This window comes from Triturus cristatus, chromosome 3_1, assembly GCF_964204655.1.
Source record: "Triturus cristatus chromosome 3_1, aTriCri1.1, whole genome shotgun sequence".
NCBI classification, from domain to species: Eukaryota; Metazoa; Chordata; class Amphibia; order Caudata; family Salamandridae; genus Triturus; species Triturus cristatus.
Window position 1 is genome coordinate 832,856,593 of NC_140583.1, and position 14,423 is coordinate 832,871,015.

The following is a 14,423-nucleotide window of genomic DNA, read 5'->3' on the forward strand; positions in this document are numbered from 1 at the left end:
CACCACCGATTGCACCGGAAGTGGCTGGTGAAACGGGACTCCCACCAACAGATTGTCCTGACGAGTCCACCATGCTAGGGAAGATTTCGCTACCTGGGAGAGAGAGAGATTCGATCTCCCCAACGGCCTGTAGACTGATCCCATTGGTCCTCCAGAGCCTGCTGCAAAGGTCTCATTCGCAGTCTGGCGTGGGGAATTAGAAAAATGCAGGACGCCATGGAACCCAGTAGAGATGCTACCTGCCGAGCTGACGGCCTCCGCATCTGCTGCATAAGCCTGCATTTCCTCTTCATTGAAGATAGTCTCTCCTCCGAAGGATACGCTCTTCCCACGCTTGTGTCCAGAACGGAGCCAAGGTAGTGGATGGACTGAGTGGGCTGCTGCACAGACTTTGCCATGTTGACGTGAAGGCCGAGAGCGTGCAACTGTCTCAGACAGATTTGGAAGTCTTTCTTCACCTGCTGCTGGGATGGAGCCTTCAGCAACCAGTCGTCTAGGTACGGGTAGACAAAGAGACCCTGCTTGTGTAGGCAGGCCGCCACCACTGCCATACATTTGGTGAAGACTCGCGGAGCCGACTTGAGTCCGAATGGGAGGACTTTGTACTGGTAGTGCTTGCTTCCAACCACAAACCGCAGGTACCTGCGGTGATGTTTCGCTATTGCAATGTGAAAGTACGCATCTTGGAGGTCCACCGAACACATCCAATCTCCGACTTGTAGATGTGGACATATTTGGTGAAGCGCCAACATACGGAACTTCTCCTTGACGATGACTTTGTTTAGGAGACGAAGGTCCAGAATCGGCCGAAACTTGTGCTCTTGATCTTTCTTGGGCACCAGGAAGTACCGGGAGTACACTCCTTTTCCGACCTGCGAAGGAGGAACTCTTTCTATGGCTTGTTTTTGCAGAAGGGCCCTCACCTCCTGCTGGAGCAGCTTCAGGTGGTGAGGACGGGACCTCTTTGGCGGAATGTCTCTGGGACGCGCTCGAAAACTTAGCGCATATCCATGACGCAGTATATTCAGCACCCAGCGATCTTTTGTGATGCTGTCCCACTCTGCTAGATGTTGTGACGTACTTCCTCCCACTGGAGTGGGCAACGGCCGTAGAGGAAGCCACAGCTCATGACTTTCCTCCTCTTGTGGTAGTGGAGGACTGTTGCTGGTGTCCACCTCTGCCCGACTTTCCGCCTCGAAACTGGGTTTTCCCTTGGGGCTTGCTCTGAGACCACTGAGGGGTTTGAACCCTCTGTTGAGGCCCCTTGCGTTGGGTGGGTCGAAAACGGCGCTTGAATTCCTTTTTCTTCTCCAAGCCCACGGCTTTGAGGGTATCCAGCTCAGTTTTCATGCGCCCCATCTCCTCATCCGTGTGAGTGCCGAAGAGGGAGTTGCCAGAGAACGGGAGGTTTAAAATCCGTTGCTGTGCGTCTGGCTTGAGCCCTGTCAGTCGCAACCAGGACGACCTCCTGGCGCAGACGCCGTGTGTGTAAGAGTGGGCTGAGATTAGCGCACCATCCGCCGCTGTGCTAATCGACTGATTAGCCACCAGAGCCCCTTCCGTAACAATCTCCTCAAAGTCCTTTTGGTCCTCCTTGGGGAGCTTGGACTTGAAACGCTCCATCGAGTCCCAGAGAGCCCTGTCGTACCTGCCCAGAAGCGCCGCCGCGCTGGAGATTTTGAGGGCCGCCGCCGCAGAAGAGCAGGCACTGCGTCCCCATGAGTCCTGGGTTCTGCTCTCCTTATCTGGAGGGACGGAAGAGGAGGTCGACGCCGTCTGACCCTTTCTTGCAGCTGCCACTATGACAGAGTCCGCAGGCGGGTCTATCTTCACAAAGACGGGGTCAGAGGTAGCTGGCTTGTATTTTTTCAGGATACGAGCCGGAACGGCTTTGACGGTCGCCGGGGTGAGAAAGGTGTCCATGACTGGTTCCATGATTCCTGGGACCAAAGGCAGCAGCGGACGAGAGGCAGACTTTTGGTGAAGTGTTTTAAAAATCACCGACGTGGTGACTTGGGGGACTGACATCTCAATCCCCAGCTTCTGTGCTCCCCGCTGCAACACCTCCTGGTAGGTGTTGATGTCGTCTATGGGCGAGACCCTGGACACTGGGCTGCCCGAGAGCGTGGGTGAATAGTCCTTGATGGATGACGAGGACGATGATGGAGTCCTTCTCCTCTTCCGGCGATGATCACGAGCCCGTGACCCAGGTGAACGCTCCTCCCGTCTGGGGGAGCGCGATCTGCGTCGCCTGTCGTCCGGCGATCTCTGACGCGCTGGCCTGGGGGGACTAGCTCTGTCCACAGCCGCCACCAGCCGTTGCAGCGGAGAATCATGCACTGGACTGATGTATTCCCGCATCCTCCTTGTAGGCCCCGAGTCCTGCCAATGATGTGCTGGCAGCAGCCATCTGGGCGACAGATTAATTGTCTGAGTCTGAGGAGAAGACCTACGGGGTTGCACTGCAGGTTCTCGTGGAGTTGCCGGTCGTGGAGAGGCCCCTGAGTGGGAGGAGGAATGGCGAGATGCCGACTCTGTCACCAGGACCACCGACCTGTCCGAGGCCTGTCTCGACGTCGAGCGCGGTCTTGACGTCGATCCGTGGTGTCGTCTCCTTTGTCGCCGGGACTCTCTCGACGTCGAACGACACCTCGATGTGGACCGGCGGCCATGTTCAGTGGGCGAAGCATGCCGCCTCGACGTCGAACGGCGATGTGAAGCCGACGACGGAGGCCCTCTCTCCCTCGACGCCGAACGCCGCGGGCGGAGATGCCACTCTCGACGTCGACACGGATGCCAACCTCGACGCCGAACGCCGCTTAGAGGACGACGGCGGAGGATCCTGTTGTCTCGACGTCGAACGCCGATGGACCCTCGACGACGGAGGGGATGGTGCCCTCGACGACGGAGGGGTGACACTCCTCGACGCCGGTCGTCGCCTGGTTGACGACGGCGGAGGGTCCATGCTCCTCGACGCCGATCGACGTCGAGATGTCGACGGCGGAGGGTCCCTGCTCCTCGACGCCGAACGCCGCTGGGTTGGCGACGGCGGAGGCTCTCTGCTCCTCGACGCCGATCGTCGCCTGGTTGACAACGGCGGAGGTTCCCTGCTCCTCGACGCCGATCGTCGCCGGGTTGACGACGGCGGAGGGGTGGTGTCTCTCGACGCCGAACGTCGCCGGGTTGACGACGGCGGAGAGGCTCTGGATCTCGACGCCGATCGTCGCCGAGTTGACGATGGCGGTCTGGACTTCGACGTACCTGCTCTCGACGGCGAGCCCGCTGTCGAAAGCCTCTTTTTCGAAACACGACCTACCGGAACATCTTTTCTCAGCGCCGAGCCCGACGCTGAGGCGGAAGGACGAGAGGACTTGCTTCTAGATGAATCTCTATGCCTCTTGGAGCCCTTCCCCACCGGAGATCGGCCTCTGGATGGTTGTGCCAGGCCATAAACGCGAATTCGCTCTCTGTCCTTCAAAGTTCTTTTGGACAGGCTCTGGCAGTGAGTACATGTCTTGGAATCATGATCCTCCGGTAGACACAGGATACAGACCCTATGAGAGTCAGTCCTGGCCTTCTTCTTGCCACAGGCAGGGCAAGGATCGAAAAGAGAAGGCATTTTAAGATGGAAAAAATGCCCAAAAATGCCTAAAAAAGGCAGCCTCTTACTGACTTAGATGTAAAACGTCGAAGTAAGGGAAAAAACAGTTGAAAAACAGACAAAATTTTCTGACAAACTCAGAAAAAAGTGGAGCTCTGTTGCCAGGATCCTTCCAGAAGGAGCCGGAAAGAACAACTGACCTAACTGCCACCCCTGAGGCATGATGGGAAGGTGGGGGTCAGGTGTGCCTTAAAGGCACGGTGTCAGTTTTTTGCTATGCAGCTATGAGTTAGCTTTTCAGTCTTTTTAGACTGGGTATTTGCAATGCAGCCTGGGAGCTTCCTATGCTTTGTGTTTTCTAAGAATTTCTGCTGTTTTCTAAGCATTAAAACAGTTTCCAAACAAGTTATAATGTTGTTTCTCATGTTTATAATGCTATTTTCTTATGTGTAGTGGAAATTACTTACAGCATGGTTCAGCTCTAGGGTTTAGGGGCTGCAATTGCTTGTGTATACATATAGGTATATATGTATGGATATATATATGTGGGGCACATATAATATGCTGTTTCCGGGATCCCGCACATGGGCGGGAATATTCTAATGCTTATGACTATTGATGAGGATCCCCTGGAAGAGAACCTATGATACTCCTTGTATTTGTTTATTTATGTCTACTGATGTTCTCTGTATCTACATAAAAAGGCTCCAAAACTTCACAGAAGTTCACACCTCACAGAAGCCAGCTCTACAGAAAAGGTCTAAAACAGGAATCAATGTTACATAGCAAATGTCAACCAGTACACAAAACTGTGCTCATTATATTTAACCATATCCACACAGGGGGGCACAAGAGAGCCAGCGCACCAACATGAGGCTCAGGAGGTCCGGGGCTATCATCCAACATAATCCTGAAAACTCTGGCTCCATTTTGGCTTATAAACAGGCCAACTGCTGTGTGGTCACTGCAACGGTCCAGCCTATGCCACCATTTGGAAAAAACACGTTGTACGGCTGCAGCAGTGCATACATGTAGACGCACGACACAAAACTATGATGGCGGCCATATGAGACGCTGAACTTCGCTACAGAACCTTGGTGAGTGACAGCCAGGGGCACAGCTTGGAGGCGCGAATACTGGGAAAAGAGGACTAATAGAGAAGAGTTCTTCAAACTTTTTGATGCAGAGACACCCCCCTTCCTCAAAATTTTCCAGGAGTAAGGACCCCCTCCTGACAAAATGTATAGACGGATACTCAACTATAAACACCACCAATTCCCATGGCAAATCATCTTTACAGTGGGGAAAAAATAAAGTGTTTAGCAAACCAAAGGTTTGTGGGTGACTGGGTTTTGGGTCAGAGGCTTATCAAAGAGTTCAGGCAAAAAGTCTCCAAAAGAATTACCCAAAAAGGCACAATCGTACTTTATTTTATCCCAAACAAAACATTTTGACAACACTTATTTGGATAACACCTTCCTGAACTAATGCGATTGGTGTGCCTGTTTTTTTGCAGAGAAACTATCACTGTTTCACCTCATTTGTACCAGTTTAACAGCCAAATATAACAAGAGCAAAAGTTTTGTATTCCAGGCAGAAGTGAGGCTGAGGAACGCATGCACCACCACTATCCCCACTCCCTGGGGGTACAGCCCCTACAAGATGAAGACCTCTGAAATAGAGAAACTAATGTTTTCAGGCCCAGAATCGTTCTTTACAATGCATGTGGTTGAACGCGCTCATCGGGCCTTAATGGCTCTATCAAGCCAGAGGCCCAGCAAGGCCAATGATTGCTCTACTCATGAATGACGATCACTGGCCTTCGATTGGAACTTCGAGGGCAACATCGTAACCATATATCCAGATTTCACTGTAGCCGTGCAGAAAAAATGTACTCACTAACACTGAGGATACCCACCGCAATGCTCTACCCCGCACATCTTTAAATCTCCTTGCAAGGCAGAGATCACATCTCTACTTCCCCTCAGCAGGGAAGTGAATTCATGCACTGAAACGCTATGCATATCTCCCCAGCAAAATCATTGGCTACACAGTTGAGCATCGCTGCGGCGATTATCCGCCTCAGATACCTCCATCAACTATGCATACCCTCTGAACTGTGGTGGTGTGCCCGTGGTGCATGCCCTAGCTATGTCACTTCACCAATGACTGGACAACTCACATGACCGATACAATTCTCCTTCCTACCTTACTTGTTCGCTCTGCTCCCTTTCTACGTTGGACAACCTTAGGCAATCCATTCTCCGACCCAGGACAAACTCATATAGAGGATGAACCCATCTGGCTCTTTGGATGAATTCTTACGGGAGCCCCCCTAACTCGCTCAAATTTTAACAAAGATTTGGTATTTGTGACCTACGTGACTTCTTTTCCTATCACGCCCCACCTCCTTCTCTAACCCTCCTCTCACTCACTGCCCACCCTTCTTTCCCACCTTTGTTTGCTTCTACCTTTCTCCCTTAACAGGCGATGCCATTGCTGTCCTGTTATGGATGTTGCTATGTTAAGGGGTTTTTGTGAGGAATGTATATACCAGATGGGGTTGGGCCATGAGCGTGGAGTGCTTGAACAGTAAACATGTGCACTGAATCCACTTCTGGTGATGCCACACTGCCCATATCACGCTGACATGTGCCTCCATATAAGGCTTGTCCCATACACATACCCAGCCTTGAAATGCCTAGTACTGTCACTGATCAGACCAATACCACACCTGTGAAGTACAATTGCATATCCTGGAATGTCAGAGGACTGGGTGACTCCCTTAAACGTAGACACTCGCCTACTGTCCATACAGCCCTCCTTCAAAAATCTCATCTAAAAGATTCAGCTGACACCACATTAGTCGCCCACTGGCACTTTCTTAGCATTTTCCTCCTATGCACGGGGAACTATCACCCACATTCGAAAAAGAGTACCATACATGCTGCTGGGCACATGCTAAATGGTTATCAGGGGCGATATACATTGATGTGACCCACTCATAGCTCTTGGAAAATGTATGAGTAAAGGCTATTGGAAAGTATGTTACAATCAGCCTCCTGTTAGAGAGATGCAGTCTCATCTGTAGGTGAGGAAAGAGCACCCAAATTAAAAGACTGGCTGAATGTCGAGACCAAATAACCACGTATGCAAAGCAATTGCCCCCGAGATCTCGTCCCAGGGATTCCTTGAACACCTACCTCTTGACTCCACAAGCAGCATTCCTTTGGCTCAAGAACCTTGTCAATTCATTAACTAGCAGGTAGAAAATGTTATGTCTGGTTTGCAGACCTAGCCCTGCTCTCTCATAACCATATGAGACAAGACATCAGTACAACTTCTCCCATAGCACATAGCGACCTGTGTGGATTTTCAGTTACTGATGGGTAGAAGACGTGCAGAGATTCCCAATTAGGTCCTCTTAGGAACAATTCTGGATTACTTTGCCAGGTCGAATTTTGTATGCTGGTTATGTTTAGAAGATGGATTGCTGGCCCAGTGTGAAAGCGTATGCTCAATGGGCAAGAGCTCCGTAGGGATCAGTCAACTTTCTTGGCCATTACTAAGAGTTAGCCACAAACAGGCTGCACCCAGAACACTTTGTTTAGTCAGCAAGACTAGCCAGATCATATTTGGACCCATGGGTGAGAACTAGTGTTCAATTAAGGTTGGTGAAGGTGGTTGTTGAGATATGTTGGCCCTATGTTGTGAAGTGCCTTGTATGAATGAGGACTTTGAATTGGCTGAGTTGATGTGGGTGCATCATGGGAGGTCAGTCTTGCTGCAGTGTTCTGGAGAAGACACTGTAGCACATTTATTCAAGTGTGGCCATTTGTGCCTACGCTGCTCTACCAGCTGCTTGTATGGGTTCATCAAGCCCACTGAAAAAAGTTTACTTTTGCTTGGACACTTTGCAATCAGGCCATTTTTGGGCTGAACAGACAGGCGGTGACTTATGCTACAACCCTTGATCATAAATGGTGTTGGACCAAGGACCCACGGGTTATTGGTTTGCTTTGTTTCACACAGTTGTGCAGTTACTCACTTGACAACTGTAACATGTTAAATTTAGTTAATCTATTGTAAGCTCTGTATGGTTGCAAGTCAGGATTCTCATTGCCTGCTACCTGGCTAAACTTCGAGTGCCAAGGTGCGTCAGAGCTTTGTTGGATCATAGCAACTTTCAGCTAATTTATGTTCAGACAAACAGCAGGCATTTACCATCCATGCACTCAGATTATGGAACATCCATGTATCCCATCCATCAGGACTGCTAACAATTCTCCAATTTAGGAAGGAGTTGAAGACTCGCCTCTAAACATCACAATGCATGAACAGACCACAAACCAACAGCTTTCATTACTAGATAAAGTTATGCTGGTCGGGGGTGGTGGGCGCGCTGTTGAGCCCGAAACAAAATGGCCGCACATTAGTGCAGCTCTGCTGGTCAGGGCCAATATCCGTCAATTAACCTGCTTCTCTCGGGACTATCCTATGGCTGGCTAAAGTGCCTTTGGTTTCCCTAGATGCAGGCAACGGATTGCTCTGGACGCGGGGAACATCAGTGTGCTGTGCGCCTTAGAAGACGTCCCGTGAGGCTGGCGCTCTGGCCTTAGCGAGCAAATGGCAGCATGGGACCTGTGGTGACTGGCGCTGCCCATCACGACGCGCTGCTGCACGGCTGGAGCCGCTTACGCCTCCGGTGGTGTTATCTCCTAGGAATTGGTGAGCCTGTGAAGGCGTGAGAGCCTGCTTTGTGCTGCAGAGCGGCGGCTTGAAGTGCTGCTGGCGCTGTGCGCGGTCCTGTGGCGGCGGCGGCATCTATCCTGCAGGTGAGAGAGCAGCTGCCCGGCGCCAGCGTTCTGTGTCCGCCATGGATGTTGGCGCTGCTGCGGGGCCACGGCGAGATCCCAGCGTTGGAGGGCTGTCCTGGTTCTCGTGGCGAAGGTAAAGGCAGCATTATTGTTACAGGGGACTGCGCACTGAGCACTCGCACTACCGTGAGGTATGTAGGCTCGCCCCACCGCTGTACCGTCGGTGAGGGTGCTGGGCTCCTCTGCATCCGCCATCTTGGAATTTGAGTGTGGCGGCGGCTGGCATCGGACTCCCATTGTCTCTGGGGCTCTCCTGTTTTGACTGGCCTTAATGCATTCGCCTCACAATCAAGGCGCCTATTTGCTGGAGTGGTGAATTTGCCTGCTGAGCTGCAAATTTTATTAACGGACAGTTGGCCAGTTTATGTTTTGTGGTTGCGAAGTGAGCTTGCAGATCTGGCAGTGCACTACAGAGGCGCAGTGTGACAGAGTGCGCACCCACGATCGCTAGGAGGATCAAGGTGCTTTGGGTGACCCCCGCTGTCTTCCTTTAGCGTAGGCTGCTTTTATAAGTGCTAAATTCATATAAAACCTGCAGGTGTTCAAACAAGTGTGTTGAGACTGTGCGCAGGCTTTCGAACTAGGCGCAGCAAATCCTCTGCCAAGATGGGCAAGTCGGATAAGCAGGAGCAGCCTAAATTGTCTTGAGTCAAAACGTGTCAAAAAAAGCAACTCCGGCGATGGACTCGGAGACAGATATGGATCTGGAGACTGGTGACACTAGTAGACTCGAACGGATGATGCTCACCATGCAGCAAAGTATACAGGCCATAGACAGTAAAATCGATGCTTTCAATCTCCGCATGGATAATATGGCGTCCAAACTGGACAAGCATGGCGTACTAATTGCGGAGGCGGAACAGCGCATCTCCAACACAGAGGACAAAGTCGTGAATGTCAGTAACTCCTGTGCCCAGATGGAGAAGGTACTATCGGTGATATCTGCGAAGAATGAGGAGTTAGAAGCTAGGTCCAGACGCAACAACCTGCGCGTTATAGGGGTGCCCGAATCCACCAATATAGGAAAAATTGAGCCGTATATTGAAGACATGCTTAAAACGCTCTTTGGTGCGGAGAACTTCTCCAACATGCTGGTGGTTGAGAGGGCGCACCGTTCCCTTGCTCAGCGCCTGGTTCCGGGGGAGCCTCCCCGCCCGATAATAGCTAAGCTTCTTAACTATAGGGATCGAGACGCGGCGCTCCAGATGGCGAGGGAGCAGGGCACTACAAAATATCAAGGCACTGAGGTCTAACTTTCCCCAGACTTTACAGCAGCGGTGCAGCAGGCTCGTCGGGAATTCCAACCAGTTAAGAGGCTGCAAGTAATGGAGATTCAATACGCCATGCTTTATCTGGGGCGGCTCAGGATACACCCTGGCAGTAAGCATAGACTGTTCACGACTCCGAAGGAGACTGTTCACGACTCCGAAGGATGCTATGCACTATGTCAAGTAGCTTGAACGCAGGGAGACAGAAAGAGTGGCTGGAGATGACGCAGAAGTTGAGGACTGATGACATTTGAAATGTGCATGCCTTGTCCGGTGTCTGCACTGTCAAACATATCTCCTGTTACTTTTCTATGTGGTCTTGGTACTGTTTGTTGTTTCTCTAGCTCGCTTACTGCTAGGTTTGTGTATGATTAATACGCCACGGTAAGAACACATTGAGATTTAGGTAATGCTGCTCAGTTGTTTGCCTCGGTCATTGCTCACACAAGATAGGACGCTGTATGGGTGCATTGCGCAGTCAGAGGGTGCAAGATGGGCAACATGACTAGTCCAGAGTTGGCAGAGTTATGGTGCAGTGTGAGTCTCAAATTGATGAGCTACGATTGCGGGGACTGTTTGTAGGAGCTGTTAGTGGTCCTATTTTGCTGGGAAGAGCTGTAGAGCTCCAAACACGCCCTGATCTTCCCCCCCCTCTTACGCGGAGGGGGATCTCGGGCAGCTAGTGTTCTATACGAGGGTACACCCCACACTGTTGATGACTGAAAATGTACGCTGCAAGTGGGCTAGCCGCTTGCAGAATGGGTGGGAGTTAATGGTTCTGCTGTTCAGTTACATGGGGCTCTCCAGTATGATTGGGATGCTGGGGTGGGTGGGGGGGCATTTGGGGGGGGAATGTTCCATATTCAATTTTTTCCATGCAGAATACAGGTCTGGTGAGTAGTCTATACATGCAAACAGTATATCATGCTCATACTGCACGCTAACTTCACTAGTGTAACTTCCGCAAACTGAAGGTACGCTGAATTGGATCACATGGAATGTCACGGGTCTTAACAGCCCAAAAAAGACCCGACAAATCTTGATCGTCATGCCATACATGTGGCATTGTTGCAAGAAACGCACCTCACTGGGGCTGCTGCCTCTTAGATAGCCCCCAAATGGGCCGGTGCTCGTTTTGCCTCCTATGCCAAAGGGGTTATGATTTTAATTTAAAAAATAAAAAAAAAAAAAAAAGCGTCCCCTTTGTTAGTACCTATGAAGACGCGGACGTTAATGGTCGATACATAATTATACAGGGCAAGCTGTGTGGAACTTTAGTCACCATAATTAATGTGTATGGGCCTAATGTAGATGACCCTGGTTTCTATGACGAGCTTTGGAATAAGGTATATCAGTTGCCATCAGCTGCTATTGTGGGGGGTGGGGGGGCGGGATTTCAATGCGGTACTTGACCCTGCTCTAGATCGGCGTACCACTGCAGACCCTGTCATTAAAAAGGCCCAACACTCGATTCGAACTGGTACGCAAACTCTGGGTCTCCTGGATGTTTGGCGATTACGGCACCCAGCGGCACAGGAGGGCACCTGTCATTCGTATGGTCGCGGCTGGACTACTGGTTGACTACAGACGATGACCATGCCTGGATTACTCAAGCTGCACATCTTCCTAGTACACTGTCAGATCACTCCCCGGTACGGCTTACTATGTCCATACCCACATACATGTCACCACAATTCCACTGGCGATTGCAGTCATCGATGTTGCTAGATCCGGTCTTTAGGGAAGGGGTGCATGACACTATTGAACATTACTGTACTGAGAATGTGGGATCAGTGCAAAATGTAGGCATTGTATGGTAACAATAAGGGGGGGTGGTATAGGCCTACAGGCTGGAGTGCTTCGGTCGCTGCGGGACTCCATGAGGCAGTTAGAACTCGACCTGGTGCAGCTAGAGCGGCACTATAATGAGATGCCAGATCCTACTACCTTGGCGTCCATGTGCTCTAAAATTACTGAATACAATGCACTGGCGGACCAAGAAGTGAGGCATATGTCTCGGCGCTGGAAGGCCAGATAATATGGGGAAGGGGGTCAGCCTGGACGCGCTTTAGCAAGAAGGATTAGAGCCACGAACGAAAAGCTGTACAGTGCACTCTTATAGTGGAGGGAGGGGAAATTCACTGTGATGCGCCCGGAATCCTTGCAGCATTTGTAAGACATCATAGGGAGCTGTATGGTGGTCGCCAGGCAGCTACTGAGGAAGATATCGCTCAGTACTTGGATGATATAGCTTTGGTATGGCTGTCGAGGAGACAGCAGGACTTTGATGCACCCGCTGACGCCTGATGAGATCAGGGATGCAATCACTGCTCTGCCCAATGGTAAAGCTACGGGAACCGATGGGCTGCCGGCAGAGGTTTATAAGGAATACATGGATATGCTAGTAACCCACTTGCAGGCCATGTTTGCTGAAGCGCATGAACAACGGCTTCCAGATTAGCTTCGTGAGGCACTAATTGTAATGCTTTTGAAGCCAGGGAAGACCCGACAGCTGTGACTCATACCAGCCCCTCTCATCGATGAACACGGATGTCAAGATCCTTGCGAAGGTGCTGGCGACCAGACTGCACTTCCGAATATCAGTAATGGTATTACCTGACCAGTCAGGGTTTATCCCAGCCCGCGGCTCACAATCTTCGGACTGTTGGCGGCGATACACCTTCTGGAGCCCAAATTGCTGGCAGCTGTCCTACTGGATGCCACAAAGGCATTTGACTCCATTGCCTGGAGTTATGTTTGCGGTGTTACACCGCATGGGGGTGCCATATTTATTTACGAATTGGATTAAACTACTCTATACGGATCCGGTGGCCCGTGTCCGGGTTAACAGTCAGACTTCAGACCCGCTGCCCAGTCAACGCGGGACGCGACAGGGGTTCCCCTTATCACCTCTGCTTTTTGCGGTGGCGATGGAGCCGCTGGCCTGCATACTGCGGCAGAGGCATGCTGCTGCCTTACGTTTTTTACAGCGACCATTGGCAGTGTCCATGTATGCGGACGACATGGTCCTGTATCTGCGTGTGCCTGCGGTACATCTAGCACGACTAATTCGTGAGTATGTGCTTTTTGAGTGGTATTCGGGCCTCGCCATAAATTGGAATAAATCAGTTGTACTATCCTGGACGGACAGCACTATGCATGTTGAATTACACTATCCCCTAGAATGGACTGTTGAATTGGTTAAATACCTAGGTATCTGGGTTCACAAAGACCCTCAGGTCGTTCTCCGCACCAATTAGGATGCAGCAATAGAGGCAAGAAGAACAGATATCCCGATGGGTTAGGCTGCCCCTTACGTTTGCAGACAGGAAAGCCCTTATCAAAATGGTGGTCCTGCCGAAATTTTCAAATTTTTGTGAATGTCCCTATTCTCATCACACAGCACTTACCACGCTACGATCATTACTTCTTACACTGGCATATGGGGGGGGGGGGGCAAGAGGCCGAGGATAAGGTGGGAAATTCTGACGAGACAGTACGAGATGGGTGGTTTTGCTATACCCGAAATGCACTTGTAATGCTCAGGCGCAATATGCCTCTTATTGGCAGAATGCGCCACCTTTTACACCGCATGTTGCAGTATAGGCGGGTGCAGTTCATCCAATCCCCCTTAGGGCAAGGATAGTAAATAGCACCACAGTTCTTGAAAGGGGTGAAATAAACACAGTGAAATGTACCCATCAGGCCTGGCAGGAGCTAGTACGCCCAGCTAAGAGGCTACCATAGCATGCGCCAGCAATGCCGTTAGACCATCATATGGGTATATCGGTGACGGGGGAGGCTGGATCCCTTAAAGCGTTGCACACTTCTGGGGCACACACTATGGGTGACATCTTTCCCAGTGGGCAGTTTTTAAGCCTTCAGGATTTTGTGGGGGACAGGGCGCATGTCCCTATGTTGACTTTCATTTACTGTAGACTGAGGGCTGCGCTGCAATCACTTTATCCCAGCTTCCCGGATGAACCGCTGGCGTTGGGCACTTTGCAATTTTTATACACACCAAACTAGGGCGAAGTTGGTTTCTAGATTGTATAGTGCCTCGTAACAGGATGAGGGGCCTGCGGATTCAGGCTCACTGGCTAAGTGGAATGCTCCTACCGCACCCGCTCACAGAAAAAGATTGGGAGGTCTGCTGCCGGTTCAGTTTGCTGCAAATGGCAATCTTAAATATATTCATTATAAGTATCTCCACCAGGCAGACTATACACCAGCACAATTATACAAGTACGGATTGCGCGACTCGCACTGTTGTAAACGCTGTGGGGCTGATAACGCAGACTTTCAGCATTTGGCATGGGCCTGTTTAAAGGTGGCAACTTTCTGGGGCGAGGTCACGGGAACACTAACGAAAATGGTAGGTGAACCAATTGAATGTACTAGGAGGATCCGTTTGCTAGGGCATGTACTTCACGTTAAGCCTACAAATCGTAAATGTGGGGCTGGCGCTACAATTGGCGAAGCGCAGAGTCTCGCTGCATTGAGATGGTCGACCTGCACCGCAGTTGACACTGGTTACAGGACATAACATACTGCCGAGATCAACTTACCTGCTATGCAGAGGAATTGCCAAGTGTGTCCCGCCCACGGGACATCTGGGCCCCCTTTACTGCATATATGCTCACCAATGCTGCCGATTGAAGACATTCCAAATACATG

General features: G+C 50.9%; 1 long non-coding RNA gene across 1 annotated transcript in view; it reads left to right on the plus strand.

The window, feature by feature from the left end:
• Positions 1–14,423, plus strand: part of LOC146861146 (uncharacterized) — a 332,017-nt gene that overhangs the window by 155,036 nt on the left and 162,558 nt on the right. The window lies entirely within an intron of this gene.